At 41.7% G+C, this 12,656-nt stretch overlaps 2 long non-coding RNA genes and 1 pseudogene across 7 annotated transcripts; 2 read left to right on the top strand and 1 right to left on the bottom strand.

The window, feature by feature from the left end:
* Window positions 1–1,396: 1,396 nt before the first annotated feature.
* LOC141818128 (disease resistance protein RPS2-like) lies at window positions 1,397–12,421 on the top strand (annotated as a pseudogene).
* Window positions 2,861–5,373, bottom strand: LOC141818130 (uncharacterized). Of its 2 annotated transcripts, none has more exons than XR_012600916.1 (5): window positions 5,042–5,373; window positions 4,886–4,967; window positions 4,705–4,807; window positions 4,494–4,553; window positions 2,861–3,177 (listed from the first exon to the last, which is right to left on the bottom strand). It is a non-coding gene; the product is annotated as an uncharacterized LOC141818130 (long non-coding RNA). The 2 variants fall into 2 exon arrangements; XR_012600915.1 differs by having other exon boundaries at window positions 4,705–4,786.
* Window positions 5,914–8,548, top strand: LOC141818129 (uncharacterized). Of its 5 annotated transcripts, none has more exons than XR_012600914.1 (7): window positions 5,914–6,084; window positions 6,149–6,253; window positions 6,356–6,435; window positions 6,531–6,593; window positions 6,679–6,781; window positions 7,066–7,141; window positions 8,328–8,548. It is a non-coding gene; the product is annotated as an uncharacterized LOC141818129 (long non-coding RNA). The 5 variants fall into 5 exon arrangements; XR_012600913.1 differs by having other exon boundaries at window positions 6,728–6,781; window positions 8,328–8,545; XR_012600912.1 differs by having other exon boundaries at window positions 6,510–6,593; window positions 6,682–6,781; window positions 8,328–8,545.
* Window positions 12,422–12,656: the final 235 nt, after the last annotated feature.

The following is a 12,656-nucleotide window of genomic DNA, read 5'->3' as shown; positions in this document are numbered from 1 at the left end:
TACAGAATCAATTATTGTTCAAAATAGCCATTCATAATTCATAACTTGATCAAATGAGAACAAGTCAAGCACATCTCAGCTTTTAAAATATGTGAAATACTAAAACAGGTGAATGCATCTCATCTTCCATTTTTTACAAAACCAAAGACCAGATTTTGTACAAAGGTTAGGTAAACAGGAAGAAATCAAACCTCTTTCAAACCGTTAATCAGTAGACGAGACTCCCTTTTCTTTCTTATTGTGAATGTCCTTTCTGACCCTTGAGGTATCACCAATCCACGTATGAAGAGTCATTTAAGGATCTTGATTCAATTCCATGGAAGAGAACTCTATAGACCCTGCTCCATTCCTATCAGCAGTGGCCTTATTAGAAAGACCCATTTGTAATGGATTAAAGAGCTTTGCTTACCTAAATGCAGGGGTTTCCATACTCCCCCTTCTTTATTGATCCATGTCATTAAAAGCCTTTAGCTAAAAAGTGGAAACATACACTCTATATCTATATTATGTTATTCCTATTGCTTGTACGCGGACAATATCATTGAAAAAAGCCACCTATCTAACTCGATGTGCTTTTCGGCGGATGAAGATCGCCTCCTGCCGGCAAACAATGCCTTACATCAGAGGGAAGAAATAACTCGAATGAAAAACACAAGCATGAACAAAAACGACAACGACGACGACAACAGAAAAATGGATCCTTAAGATACCAAAGACTCTTACGTTCGTCCAACACAGCCCTCGACGGTATCCTTCGAGTGAATCGAAATGAATTGTCAAACCCAACCTGCCTAAAAAGTAGCATCTTCCTTACACCTCACAACTAAAAGGTTCGACAAAGCCTCAATGGTTAACTCCTGATGGTTTAAAGCCCTAAGCAGTGAAGGGTGAACCTCGAGTTGTAATTGGGCGAATCCGAGCCCAAACCGGAGGAGCAGCTAACGACAAGCTGAGGAGGCACGACCGTGAGGTGGGAGCCCAGCATCGGATGTGAACCTCTACGCTTCCAAGGAAAGGAAGAAGACGAAGAGGAGGTGGAGGCGAGAGCAGCAGGAGGCGATAGGGAGAGCGAAGGGGAGAAGACAGCAGGAGGTGGAGGGTGAGTTTGTAAAATCATGTATTGGGGAGTTGAAATTAAAGATTGGGAAAGATTGGGGAGTGCATGTAAACAATTCATGGATGGGGATTGATCATAAAGAAAAATTTTTCATTAGGTATTTTTAAGCAAGTCTCCCTTAGTTTTACATGTCTACAACTAAAAGTTTTTTTTCCCATTTCTTGTCGTGTATAACGAACCAATCTTTTGACTTTCTTCATCTTTGTTTGCTTCGCTGGCCCTTGCTTGCTCTCTGCAAAAGAAACAGATCTCTAGTTGCTAGCTAGCTTCTTCTCGTCCATGGCCTGCATCAAACTAAATCCACTAACTTGTACCGTAAACGTCAACGAGTGCCTGAGCGGGCTGTGGGCATCACGGCGGCTGGCACGGCCAAAATCTGCCATCAAGAAGTTGAAAAAGGAAATGAAAATCTTGAAAGCCAAAAGAGACGACATTAAGAACCAGATCAAGGAGGAGGAGCGTAAAGAGAAAATTCTGACCAACGAAGTGAATCAGTGGCTACGGGAGGTGGAGATACTGGAAGGCAAAGTGGCTGATATCGACAAGGATTTCCAAACCATGAGTGAGTATTCTCCCGTACATACTTTTTTGCCTTTTCACGATAATTCCATTGCAAGTCTTGTGTATGTTTTGATCCATACAAGCTACTTCTGCTTTCATCTATAAGGGAGAGAGAAAAAATTGTTGTGTTGCTTCAATCAAATTGGCGGCACGTCGAGTGAAACACAGGAAGCAGGAGATCAGGTCCATATCAGAAAGTTTCCGACCAACCAACGAAGTGAGCCAGTGGTTACGGAAGGGGGAGATATTGGAAGGCAAAGTGGCTGATGTCGACAAGGATTTTCATCTATAAGGGAGAGAGAAAAAATTGTTGTGTTGCTTCAATCACATTGGCGGCACGTCGAGTCGAACACAGGAAGCAGGAGATCAAGCCCCTATCTAAAAGTCATCAAACTACTGTTGTATCATTCTTAGAGTAGTGAATAAGCTCGAAGAGGCTAATAGATTGATGAGCCGAGTTGTGACACTGAATCCGATTGCCACAGATCTGAGCAGGCTAGAATCTGGCATCCAAAAATTGGAAAAGGAAATGGCAAGATTGAAAGCCAAAAGGGACGACATCAAGAACAAGATCACTAAAGCAGAGCGCAAGGGGAAGATTCCGACCGAGGAAGTGAGCCAGTGGCTACTGGAGGTGAAGACATTGGAAGGCCAAGTGACTGATATCAAGCTGTATTTCCAAAGTATCAGTGAGTATTGTCCCATATATACCTTTTTGCCTTTTCACGCTAATTCAATTGCAAGTCTTTCTTTGTGTTTTAATCCATCCAAGCTACTACTGCTTTTATCTATAAGAGAGAAAAAGTTTGTTGTTTCCATCTACTGCTTTGTTTCGTTAGGTTGCTTCAGTTGCAATAATTGCTTCAATCAAATTGGCGGCCCATCGAGTCAAACACAGTGTTATGGGTGTATATGTCGGGCCCGGTTGGTTGAATCAGACGGAGAATATCAGGTACAAGGTCCCGGGACCAGGGGTATGGACCGAATCGAATCCTACGCAACCACTAATGCAGGTCCCCCTCTCAGGACCGGAAGTATGGATCGAGCCGAGTCCCCCTAAACCACCGAGCCGAGTCCTATTCAGCCCCCAAGGCGAAGCCTCATGAATTGTTACGCCCCGGGAGACGGCTTTCCGAGAAATTTCGGCAGCATCTCCCCTGTAACAATTGACTTCCCTGAATACATACACATATATAAGGCCCACACGGCCAATCCATAACAGGCTATGGATTTATACAAGTAAAATAGAATAAATGTGACCCACACGGCCACTCAACATATCCTACTATAGTATCACAACCACGCATGTATAATGGATCCATCAAAATCCGATAGACAACTCGAATATAGAAAACAAATCTCGAATCATCGGAAAATTCATACTCAAAGGAAAACACCACAAGTAGTCTAATAAGTCCGAATACACGAATGTAGTAAAGTAAATAAACCAAAACACCAAGGTTCGGGACTAGCAGCGCAGCTCTCCAGACCACATCAACCTGAAACAGGCATACAGGTAAACGGAGTGAGTTCCAAAAGAAACTCAGCGGGTATCTAGCAGATATGTGTATAAAAGCTATCAACAGTAATCACATGTTGTACAGTCTACTGGAAGGTAAATAAGGTAGAAAACTGAACAACAATAGATCTGTACATACCAGAGTCCGATCAACAATAGTAAGGTGAAAGGGAATCCCCAAACCAACACATAGGTATCCTGTACATGCATGTCATCCAAATGCAACAAACAAGTGCAGCAATCACAAACAAATGCAATAGTGCAGTATGCACATGGTGCAATGCATGTCCTGGTCACCCCTGACGACAGTCGGATCAGTCACCCCTCTAGTGGTGAGGTCGCGTGGGAGCCAAAACCCGTCTGAGTACTCATCCACAGTGGTGAAGTCGTCGAGTGGGTAGAGTTGTGACCTCTGTGCACTCTGTCGTCACTGCTCCTGCGTGACCGAGTGGACAGGATGTCCTCAAGGTGTACACCTATCCTGGTACCCAAATCATAAGTGGGCGAGCAAGCTCTCATCTCCTGGTCACAATGACAGAGGAGGGATCCCTGTAATGCTACCACGCTATGAAACCACTATCTTGGGTGGCCTAGCGGAGCTCCGATCAGGGCAAGTATGCACCAACCTAAAGGTTTCCACTAACCCATGAGTGGAGTGTGTGTGTAAATCATATACGAGTGACGGGCTCAAACTGTGCTACCACTATAATAGGAGCGACTCGACTAAAATAGGAGCAGGAGCCGATGATCACAAGACATGCAATTACACACACCCTTTGGTTGGTAGCCCGCATGTAACTGACGCCGGACTCAACAATAATGGAATCCCGCACGTCAGTATGCAATATATGCAAGCATGATGTATGACACTAGTCCATGCAGCATATATCCAACAACAAATCCGTAAGCATGATCCATGCACCACCTATCCATCTACCAGTCCATGTCATATGCTCCAATAACCATAACGAGGTAAAGTCTCATGTCTATCATAAACATCGATACGGAATAAGATAAACCAAGCTATAGCATATGAATAGGAATCAGGTGGTATCAAAATCAATAAGTATCAGATAAACCAACATGGCAAAGGTATCAGATGATAGCAAAATAAATGACTAACTGATATCCACAATGTGCATAAGTATCCGATACTATCAAATGGCAATAAAGACTGATGTAAAAGCAGATCAAGGTATCAAGTGAAGTAAATATGAACAGATGCATGAATTACTGATAACTAGCTATTACACATATCGTAAAGACATATCTAAAAAGATAAGTCAAGGTACCCGCCTGCCAAGATAGGTTGCGTGTAATCTCAGAGAAATCCGATATCCGCAACCAATCAAGGTCCTGAAAAATAATCACCTTTACTAACCTCTCAATATATGTAATAAATCTCTAACCACCCACGTAATCAATTCCGATCTATTCTTTACATATTATTATTCAACCAAAACTGACCAATTCATATAAAATAAATTCCAAACCAAAGAGGTCTTACCCCACAATCTGATCTGATCAGATTCCAAGACCCTTCACTCTGCTCAGCCGAAACCCACATGTACTTTCCAATCTCCTCTCAACTTGAATCAAAACCAACAAACCTATTCAATCCATTCCCAAATTCCAAAATTCCAAGCTCTAAAATAATCCAACGAATTCACAAGCACCAGACCACTTACCTATCACTTCTTCTCTCGTTTCCTCTTCTTCCACAGCCGATTCCAACAGGAAAGTGCAACCCCGAAATCGTTCCAAAATAAGCTGTGGAAAAGGAAAGATCCATCAACATCTGGCTCTCAATTATGCAAGGACCGAACCCTAGCTCTAACTCTTACCGTTTGGCTTCCCTCTCTCCGATCCGTTTGCTCACGCGAAGGAGGCAGCGAGGAAATAGACGGCGTCGAGCACTGATCGAGCTCCAATAGGTGGAACAGTGTCGCCGGCACGAGATCAGCAGCACGAAGACAAATCGAAGCGGCGGCGTCGTCCTCTAGCGGCGGCTACGATGAGGAACGCAGCGTCGGTGCTCGGAATCGAAAAGGCGAACGGCCGGCCACAGCTACGAAGGCTCACGATCAATGCTAACTCCAGTCGCCGGCTTCCTCCATCCTCGACTCCGGCTCCGGACGGCTCTCTCGCTCAGCGTCGGCGGCGATGGGAAGAAGCAGAGCAGTTTCGGCGCGATGGGAGGAAGACGGAGTGGCCCGATCGCGACTTTAGGGTACTGTAGATTCCTTATTGGTCGGGTTTAGCTTAACGGGTAGGGTTAATGAATCCAATATCCATAAACCTTAAACCATTAATCCAACTGATCTGGTCGAGCCAGCCAAATCAGCCGAACCCAAACCCAAACTCAACCTGACCTGAACCGGTAGTGTAGCAAACCGGTTCAAGTTTGGTTTGTTTGGTTCAGGGGTCAAACGACCTCCGATTTAGTCCAACCAAGTTTCGTTTGGTTCGTCTTCGCGAGACGAATCTGTTCGTATTTATGTTAAAATTTTTCAGTATCTTACATGAATGATACCTTGTCGAGATGCTGGTGTCAAGCTTGTAAAATACTGAAAGATTAAAGGGTTAAAAAGCTAAATGGCTAAAGGGTTATTGGATGTGGGTTATAGGCTTATTGGATCCATCCACTACCCGTTAAGCCAAAACCCGGCCAATAAGAAACGCAATCTCCTCTTCCCAGATTTCGCGATCCGCTCCTCTGTTCTTTGTCTCCGACGCAAACCAGCCGCGAAGCTGCGACGCCGGTGCCCAATCGGGGCTGAGGAAGAGCCGGCGACCAGAAGGAGATCGAAAGGGGGGCTGGATCTCGTCGGAGAAGGGGCAGATCGGGCGGACCGGCGGCAGCAAACCGGAAGAAGGGGAACCATCGGTAAGTTGAGATCTCTTGCTTTTAGGGTTTCTTGAGCTTAGATCTAGCGTTGTCGGATTTGCAGAGCTTGGTTTTGGTTAGGGGAGGAATTGGATGCTCACGGCGGAGGTTTGAATCGGTGGTGGCAGTGGATTAAGGGACAGATCGCATGGTGGATTGAAGCCGATTGGTAAGTTGAGTTGGCTTTCTCCTAATTTAGGGTTCTTGAGTTGGATGCTAAATAGATGGTGGTAAATCTCGTTAGGTTTGATGATCAATCCTTTCTCCTCAGATTTTGGTTTCTTTCGGTGTTGACCGCGAGGGTGAAGAAGGAGGACCAAAGCTTGGATCTAAGTTAAAGCTTGATTCAAGGTGAGGTGGTTTCTTTTGAATCCAATACATGCTGATGATGAAATTGTAAGCTGTGTTGGGAAGAAATGGTTCAGATCGTGTGGTTGGATCTGTAGAGAAGGAGAAGAGGAATCTAAGCTTAGAGCTAGGGCTAAGCAAGGCTGAGGCAAGGATCTAAGGTGAGTTTATTGTTGATTTTAACTTGATTGTATGTGTTGAACCATGGATTTGGTGAGCGATTATAGATCGGTTTGTTTCCTACAGTAGATTAATGTGTTTTGATCTGATTGGAGTTTTGCTTGGGTTTCGGCAGCAAGGTTAGGAGGAGAAACCTAAGCTTTGATCTAGGGCAGAAGACTAATTCAAGGTAAGATTTCTTTTATTGAATCAGATCGGATTGTTGTTGAATTTGCTGGTTATGTGAATCTGGGCATGGACACTGTGGGATTTAATCTGGATGATGTTGATGAGTAGACCAAGTGTAATTGGGGATTGAACTTGATAAGTTGGTTGGGTTAGGTTTAATCTACTTAGGATTAAATCTGATTTAAACCTAAGCAGGGATTTAGAGTGAGATTAGATTGTAGAGTTTGATTACTATATTTGATATGATATCAGTTTGATAAATGACGTATGGTTGTATAATTTCAGGACTTTGATTTGATTAGTCCTGTTAGCCTCAGATCTTATTTTCTGGAGGTTCAGTTGTCGACGATCGTCCGATCAGGTGGGTACTCCTGTGCTTGGTCAACACAGATCTTCTTTTTATGGTGCATGATTATCTTGTTATTCATTATCCTGTTATTATCTTGTTGTTATCCTATTAGCATTCATTGCTGGATTCGTTGCTTGATACTTATTGTTGACTTTTGCTATGATCTGTTATTATCCTGTTGATACTCCTGTGTTACTTGTTGCTTGATACTTGCTAGTTGATCTAGTTGACCTTTGATGACCTCGTTGACCTTCGATATGATCTAATGTTATTCTGTTGCTACTCCTGTTGACCTAGTTGATACCTTGAGTTATTCGTTGCTTGATACCTGATGATTGACCTTTGATTGATCTATCCATTGATAGTATAGTCTCGATTTTGTATCGTTGACCTATGATGACTTATCTTGGTTTATGTTGACTTATGTTATTCATCCAGTTGACACCTTGTGTGATTCGTCGCTTGACACATGCTGATTGACCTTTGATTGATATCGTTGACTTATGGTGACTCCTCTTGATTCATATTGAGCATACTGATTAGCTGTAGCTATTATATGTTGAGATGATCCTCATGACATCTGCATGTTGTTTGTTGTTGATTGTTATATCTCACTGCCTGTGTGGGTGAGATCATTATAGCACTGCCTGTGTGGGTGCTATGCACTGCCTGTGTGGGTGCGATCATTATCGTACTGTCTGTGTGGGTGCGATTATTATAGCACTGCCTGTGTGGGTGCTACGCACTGCCCGTGTGGGTGCGACTATTATTGCACTGCCTGTGTGGGTGCTAGTATGTTTGTTGTATATTATATTGCATTGTTATTTACAGTATCTTTGTGTATGACTGTTGCACTTGTATGATCTATGACTGTCGCATTGTATGCCATGACATGCATTGCATGATTTTACATGATTCATATACCATGATACACCTCTGATTCATGATACTTGTTGATTATTCTATACCTGTTGTATAGTAGGATTATTCCTATTCTGTTCTGTTGACATACCATGATTACTACCATAATCCATGCTGTTTCTTGGTACTTGTTATTTCCTACTCAGTCTATACTAGTTGTTCTAGTTGTTCCTTATTTTATTCCTGTTATGTATCTTTACATGCACTTCTTCCCTGTACCCACTGAGTATCTAATGCTCACTACCCAGACCCTGGGGTTGTTATGTTTTCTCCCCAGGTAGCAGATAGGTACTTGGAGCTTGGAGTTTCAGTTGACTGCTGCTGCCTCACATCCGGAGTGTCGTTGGTTGGTATAGTGGTATTTCTTTCGATTATGGTTTTGTATTCCTCGTTGGATTTGTAGTGTGGACATAGATTGTGTTGTGATGGATTTATACTTGTTATCGGATGTTGATTTGGATTTTGATGTCTCTGCTTAGTATGTATTGCTTTCGTCGCATATTCGGTTATTCGTGCATGTGATTATTGTTGTGTGGCCGTGTAGGCCTTATCTTGCATGTTTATGTGTGTTGTGAAGTTTATTGGACATGTAGTCCTTATTCCAGCCGCCTGTGGCTATGTATGTATGTTTGTATTAGGGGAATTGTCATATTTACTGGGGAGATGTTGTCGAAATTTTTCGGACGGCCCTCCCAGGGCATGACAATTTAGTGGTATCAGAGCGAGACCGCTCTTCACCGGACTAACCGTCAGATGAGCCATGATCCAGATCTAACCATGTGCTTTGAACCTTAAATAAAGGAAGTGGGTGCTCCCGTATCTGAATCAAGAGGACCAGACACCAGGTGAAAGTCCTAGTAGGTCGGGTGGACCGAGGGGCAAAAAGTCCTAGTTGCGGCTAGGTGAAAAAGTCCTGGTATGTAATCCAAAATTCTCCGCTCCCTCCTCTAGTTTTTCCTCTTCCTCTCTCACACACTGACTTAAGCATCGGAGTGGTCGCGCCGGGACACCCCTGGCCTTCCCTCTCATCTTCTTCTTGTTTTCAGGCTCTTCTCCCCAGCCCCTCCCTAGCTTCACGAGGTCCTGGTGCTGAAGAAGACGGTCGAAGCTTCCTGGTGCGTATCTCAACAAGAACACACAGCAAGCAGGAGATCAAGTCCCTGTCAGAGAGTCATCAAACTGCTGCTCCATCAACCAAAGAGCGACGAAGAAGCTCGGGGATGCTAATGAATTGATGAGCCGAGCTAGTCAACTGGATCCGACTGTTACAGTTGTGCTTCTGAAACCCACTGCGATGCTTCCCATCTCATACCAACCACTTATTGGGATCGATTCGTATGTGAAGGACATTATGAGCTACATCGATGGTGGTGGAGGCAACATCATAGGCATCCAGGAATGGGCGGTATCGGTAAGACCACCATATTGAAGAGCATCCAGCAACACTATCTTCCTAAGCATACCAGATTTGATTGTGTCATTTGGGTTGTGGCCTCCAAAGACCACCAATTGAAAAGGCTCCAGATGGATATTGCTAAGGAATTAGAACTGAACACACTGCAGGAGAATGACAATGACAAAACTTGTGGTAAAAATCTGTTTAACTACTTGAATAGCAGGAATTGCTTACTGCTTCTTGATGATATTTGGGAATATGTGGATCTTCAACTGTTGGGGATGGCACACTCAGCTACTAAGCAAGGTCAACAGCAGCAGCAGCCGCACAAAGTCGTGGTATTCACGACCCGCAGTGAGAAAGTGTGTGCACAAATGACACCAGAAAAGAAGATCAAAGTCGACTGTCTAGATTCAAAACAAGCATGGCAACTCTTTGAGCAAAACAACAATAGGGATGTTCTCATCTCAGATGTTGGAATTAAGTTTGTTGCTAAAGAACTCGCTAAAGAATGTGCAGGTCTTTCTCTCGCTCTTATCACCGTCACCCGGGCCATGTCAGGGAAAACGTCTTGGAAAGTTTGGAATGTCACTCTCAATCAAATAAAAGATGAACATCAGTGGACAACCATATGCCTTCCAAAAGATTCACTCGAAGATTTACTCGTCATGTATAAAGCCTTCAAGCTGAGCTATGACGATTTAGAGAATGACTCCATCAGAAAATGCCTATTGTGTTGTGCTTTGTGGCCTGAAGACTATAAAATTGACATATTTAAACAGTTGATACCTTGTTGGATAGGTTGTGGCATAATTCGTGACTTTATTGTGATCAATGAAGCTTTCGCCGAAGGATGCTTGCATTTGGAAGCTCTCATGGCTGCATCATTGCTAGAGAAATGTAGTGAGATGCACTTTCCTTATAAGGACACAGGTGTAAAGATGCACGATGTCATCCGAGACATGACACTATTGATGGTCTATGGGTTGGAGGGGAGCAAAAGAAAATGGATTGTAAAAGCAAAATTTGGATTGAGTAATTTGCCTAGACAAGAAGAATGGCAAGAAGTAGAGCGAGCATCATTCATGGTGAATGATAATATTACTTCTTTACAAGATTATGGAACTTTCACTTTTCCAAAACTTTCTATGTTGATTCTCTGCAACAACAAGGGCTTGAAAACAATTCCTCCAAATTTGTTCGCAAGCATGCCTCGTTTAACATACTTGGATCTCTGTGGATGTTGTATAACAGAGCTTCCCAAGGAGATTTGTAGTTTAACCGAGCTTCAATATTTAAACTTGTCCTTCAATCAAATTACAAGACTGCCGATTGAGTTTGGTTACCTGAGCAAATTAGAGTGTTTGCTTCTAAGGGGTACTAATCTTGAGTTTACCCAATGGGATGATATCCAATTTATCAATGCTCAAATGGTTGGATATAACTCTCATTGAATCTGCACTTGAGTGGTGGTATGATGAGCTAAAATGTTTTAAAGGATGCCACCGATTAAGTGTGGAAATTTACATTATTGCTACAACAGATAACATTGAGCGTCTCAACATGTTATCAAATGTATCGATATGGAAACTCATTTTGTATGGACACGAGATTTCAAGATTCCGCCTGAAGAGATTTCAGAACTTCCAAACTATGATTTGGGTACTCCACAATGGGGCTGCAGGACAGGTGACAAGCTTGAGTGCCTGTGCATTAGGGATATCAGATTGAACTGATTAGTGTTGGCTGCAAGCATTGGTAGCGAATCAAGTTTCAAATGTTTAGAGAAGCTCCAATTTTGTTTCCATGAACAATTGGAAGAGATTTCATTGAATAGAGTTCGGCTCAACAATCTTCGTGAATTATATATTTTTAAATGCCCAATGTTGAAGGATGTTTCTTGGGTTCTACAATTGCCATGCCTTAGTATTCTAGACATAGACCATTGTTTAAACATGAAGGAACTAATAGCCGACGTAGGAAAGTCCAACAACAGCTCTAGCATCCAGAAGTTGAAATTGGCCTACATGCCAAACCTTAATCGCATTGCAAACCGACAACTTCAGTTTCCCTGCTTGGAATATATGTGTGTGGCCTATTGTCCAAGGCTAAAAAATTTATCATTTGGGGCTGAAATGTCGAAGAACTGTAGATTAAAATGTATTGAAGGTGATGACTCTTGGTGGAACAACTTGGATTGGGATGACGACAGTATCAAGGATTCTCTCGCCCCTTATTTTAGGTAACACATATATTTTCATATCAAATCATTTATTATCTATTCTATTCTGTCATGAACATTTAGATGGTTTATTATTTTATGAAGTAGGCAAAATTAAATAGTTTAAGATGCATGTCTTTTTTTTGATATTCTTTTAAGCTCAATTTAAGGAATCTATTTTAGAAAATTAAATAAATGTCTTTTTGATAGGTATTTTAGAAAATTGCAGTTAAAACTACCACTTCAAGTTCTTGTTTTCAATTTTGTCATATTTCCCAAATAACCATGATCTTGATGGACAATATAAAAAATAATGGACTACTTCATTGAGCCAATGCTTTTCATGTCAAGTTAAATATCCCTAGATAGTAGCAAAGGGAAAAAAATGTTTCAATGATGAACATTATTATGAGTTTTAGGATTTGAAAATATTATATTTGACTATTAACTATTTAAAATTTGCTCCAATACCTATTACTTTTTTAACAAAATTTTATTATCTATAGGGCTTGTGGATGATGGTTGATGATCAATTCCGAAATGAAGCATCGGCAATTCACTATTCTGAATGTCATGGATGGCCATATTGTTGGATTCTTTGGTTGGTTCAACGAGTATCTAAATCTGATTGATGATTCCTAGCTAGTTAATTGGACATCTCTTTAGTGTTTTAAAATTTGATCATGGATATTGTCTTATGTTTTAATTTTATTTGATATCACTGTTTGATCATATTAATTACTATGATATATGATGGCATGTAATAACATTTATTATATGGTTTGGATAAGTTTAATTGGATGTGCTTTTTGTTAATTTACTATTGTCTATGTTTACAAAAATTTGCCTAGTCATTTGAGCCCATTAACAATGTCATCCGATCAAAAGAAAAAACACCGCGATAGTTTGAAATTGATTTGATCTTCCAGTTGCAATTTAATCGGAAAAAAATAATTAAAATTTATATCGAATTTTTAAAATATCGATTT

The sequence above is a fragment of the Curcuma longa genome, unplaced genomic scaffold (assembly GCF_044706935.1).
Source record: "Curcuma longa cultivar G26 ecotype Majalengka, Jawa Barat unplaced genomic scaffold, ITB_CL_G26_1.1 contig_23461, whole genome shotgun sequence".
Taxonomy (NCBI): Eukaryota; Viridiplantae; Streptophyta; class Magnoliopsida; order Zingiberales; family Zingiberaceae; genus Curcuma; species Curcuma longa.
Note: the sequence above shows the minus strand (reverse complement) of the source record. Positions and strands in the feature narration are given on the sequence as shown.